The following is a 3,977-nucleotide window of genomic DNA, read 5'->3' on the forward strand; positions in this document are numbered from 1 at the left end:
GTTGGAGTGGTTAGAATCAGTGTCAGTTCCCTCTCAAAGGCTTCTAAATAGGGGGATAAACAGATATAGCCATCATTTTAGAACAATAATGTTGTCTCCCTTAGCTACAGGTGGGCACTAAGTATTTCAGACAAAGATTTGAAGTCTTACATTTGAGCAGCACTTTCTGCTTAGAAACAAAAATCATCAATGAGAAATAATTGTCTAAACAACATTTTATATGGACTTAGGCCTAATGTCTGAGAAGTATAATCCCTTGAACTCTTAAAGAAGTATATTGATCACTTTAATCCTTGGTTATACTTTCCCTTTGGGTGTTTAAGACTATACAGTTGGCCCAAATAAACCAATTTATTTTCACTCTTAAGGCTGTTTGAAGATATGTCCCTCAGGGGTCACATGGGCTTGGGAGGAGCCCCTGGACCCTTTCTTTTACCAGTTCTGCCTATGTGAAGGTAAGTCAAAGGTCCTGTTCAACCATGGCTGGCTTCACTTGGAAGCATGGAGGAAATGTTTCCTCTGAGTTGACCCTCCTCTTTGTAGACTGGACACTGGTTCAAGTCCATCTGGTGGGGTCTCCATGGCCACCCTGAACAAGAGGACAGGTGACTCACCACAGTTACAGGACATTTTGAAAGATGCTCCATAGTCCCCTGGAAATTAATCAATCTTGGAGGGCAAGGAGCAAAAAACTGCCCTTTAATTTCCTCTGATCAGATTAGTATAGGCCTCAAAGTATGGCTGTTAAACATCCAAGAAGGTTAGTTCCACCAGTCTGGTACTTTTATCACCTTGTGCTACATAGAGAAAGCTTGGGCAAACATTCTCAGATAAACCTTGACTAGACATATATTTTGTTTCTTAAACTAGTTGACTAAACTATAACCTTAGATTTTTTTAATATTTCATTTTATTATTTTTATTTTATGTGTATACGTGTATTGCCTGCATGTAGGTAAGTGCACCCATGTCATGCAATACCCACGGAGGACAGAAGAGGCTGTCGGATCCCCTGGAATGGGAGATATGGACAGTTGTTAGCTGCCATGTGGGTGCTGGGATTTGAACCCAGGTCTTCTGCAAGAACAACCAGTGTTCTTAACCACTGAGCAATCTCACCAGCCCTGATCTTAGAAATTTTGAGAATATGTGTATATTATTTTTGTCTCATCCTTTATATATCATAACAAGCCTCCGCAGACCTTCATCACTTGCTTAGACTTTCTCATTTTTTCTATTTTGGAAAATATCTCCATTCCCGTATCCTTTTAACATCTTTTACATTCTCATTTTCTTTTTTAATAATTATGAGACATAACGTTAACAAATAAATTTTCCATCTGTTGTAAGAATTCTATTGTGGGGATACTAAGCAATACTTATCTCTTTTTAAGTTCTAGTGTCAAACCAATGTTTGATTAAAGTTTACCTGGAAAGCCAATGAATTTACTGAGGTATATGAGTGACCTGAGGGTATGCACACTGGAAAGCCTTCACCCAGCATGGGTCATGCCTTTTCTTCCTAGCCTTCCCCAGACTGTATACTTTAGCCCTCCCAAATCCAGGAGACCATGTGTGATTAGAGGCAAAATACATACAGTTGGCTGGGAGGAGTAGCTGGATACTCTGGTAAGGGTCCAATGACCCTGCTTGGCTCTCCTGTGATGAAGGAGCACAACCATCAACAAGCCCAATTGTGACAATGTTTAGCAAGCAAGCTCAGCTGAAGTCGTGATGATGGTAGTTATTTCATGCAGAAGAGACTGCTGTACAACATCATCTTATTAAAAGAACAAGGAATTCAAAAGGATTTGGTGATAGGATCCACAAATGAGGGAGAACATAAGTCATTTGTTTTTCTGAGTCTGTGTTACTTCTCTTAGTATAACAGTTTCTAGATCCGTCCATTTACCTGCAAATTTCATGATTTCATCTTTCTTTACTGCTGAGTAAAACTCCATCGTATATATGAACCACATTTTCATTATCCACTCATCAATTGAGGGACAACTAGGTTGCTTCCATCTCTTAGCGAGTGTGAAAAGAGCAGCAACAAACATGGTTGTACAAGTGTCTCTACAATAGGATGAGTCCTTTGGGTATATGCCAAGGAGTGGTCTAACCGGGTCATATGGTAGGTTCAGTTTTAGTTTTTTAAGCGTTCTCCACACTGTTTTCCATAGAAGCTGCATGAGTTTGCAATCCCACCTGCAGTGAATAAGCAGTCACCTTTCTCTACATGCTCCACAGCATTTGATATCATTTGTTCTCTTGATCCTAGCCAGTCTGATTGGGGTAAGTTGAAATGTTAGGATGGTTTTAATTTGCATTTCCCTAAGTACTAATGGTGTTGAACAGTTTTTGAGATGTTTCTTAGCCATCTTTATTTCTTCCTGTGAGAACTCTCTGTTTAGATCTTTAGTCCATCCTTTAATTGGGTCATTTGATTTCTTGCTTCTTTGTTTTTTAAGTTCTTTATATATTCTAGATGTTAAACCTCTGTCAGATATGTCACTGGTGAAGATTTTTTCTCCCATTCTGTGGGTTTTCTCTTCACTTTTTGACTGTTCCTTTTGCTGTACAGCTTTTTAGTTTAATGAGGTCCCACTTGTTGATTGCTGACCTTAATTCCAGAGCAACTTCTGTCCATTTTAGAAAATCCTTTCCTACACCTATATCTTGTAAGTTACTGCCAATATTTTCTTCTAATAGTTTCAGGGTTTCCAGTTTCACATTGAGGTCTTTGATCCATTTGGAGTTGATGTTTGTGCAAGGTGGAAGATAGGGATCTAGTTTCATTCTTCTACAGGTGGAGATCCAGTTTTGCCAGCACCATTTGTTGAAGATGCTGTCTTTCCTCCATTGTGTGTTCTTGGCACCTTTGTCAAATATCAGGTGGCTGAAATTCCCTGTACTCAGATTTGGGTCTGCAGTGATGTTCCATTGATCTAGGTGTCTGTTTTTGTGCCAGTACCATGCTGTATTTATGACTATAGCTCTGTAGTATGCTTTGAGATCTGGTATAGTAATCTCCCCAGTGTTGCTCTTTACACTTCCATACACATTTATGTATGTGGATCCTAGAATCGGACTCTGATAAATAAGTATGCAACCAAACATAACTACAGGAACCAGGATAATGGAAAGGAAACAGGGAGGTAAAGGAAAAGAAATAACCTGAAAGAGAAGAACAGTAGGAAGGGGGGAGGGGGGAGGGAAGGGTATACAAGGAACCTAGGGGATAAAGGGAAAGAAAGAGTTCAAGAGAGGTAGGGCCGTAGGAGAAGGGTTTTATTAAGGGAAAAAGGGGGGAAATGGGGGCACCTTAAGTGGGAAAACCATGATGGAGGGGTAAGACAATGTGAGAGATAAACAATGCCTAGCTAGTTTTGAAAACCAGAGAGAACCATATTGCTCCTACAACCTACTGACAAATTATACATAGCAGATCAAGAAATATATGTCTAGGTAAGGTTTATCTGAGAACAACTGGTCTTTTTTAACAGCCATACTTTGAGTCCTATCCTAATTTGGTCAGAGGGACTTCAAGGACAGTTTTTGCTCTTTCTGCTCCAAGTTGACTTAGTTCCAGGGGACCATGAGCATCTCTCAAAATGTCCTGTAATTGTGGTGGATCACCTGTCCTCTTGATCAAGGAGGCTGAGGAGACTCCACCAGATGGACTTGAACCAGTGTCCAGTCTACAAAGAGGAAGGTCAACACTGAGGAATCACTTCCTCCATGACTCCAAATGAAGCCAACCATGGTCGAACAGGACCTTTGACTTATCTTCTCATAGGCAGAACTGGTAAAAGAAAGGAGCAGGGATTCCTCCCATGCCATGTGACCCCTGAGGAACAGATCCTCAGACGACCTTAAGAGTAAAAATAAATTGGTTTATCTGGGTCAATTGTATGGCCTTAAGCACCCCAAAGGAAAGTATAACCAAAGATTAAAGGGGCCAATATAATTGTTTA

The sequence above is a fragment of the Nannospalax galili genome, unplaced genomic scaffold, assembly GCF_000622305.1.
Source record: "Nannospalax galili isolate Female #2095 unplaced genomic scaffold, S.galili_v1.0 scaffold231, whole genome shotgun sequence".
Lineage (NCBI taxonomy): Eukaryota > Metazoa > Chordata > Mammalia > Rodentia > Spalacidae > Nannospalax > Nannospalax galili.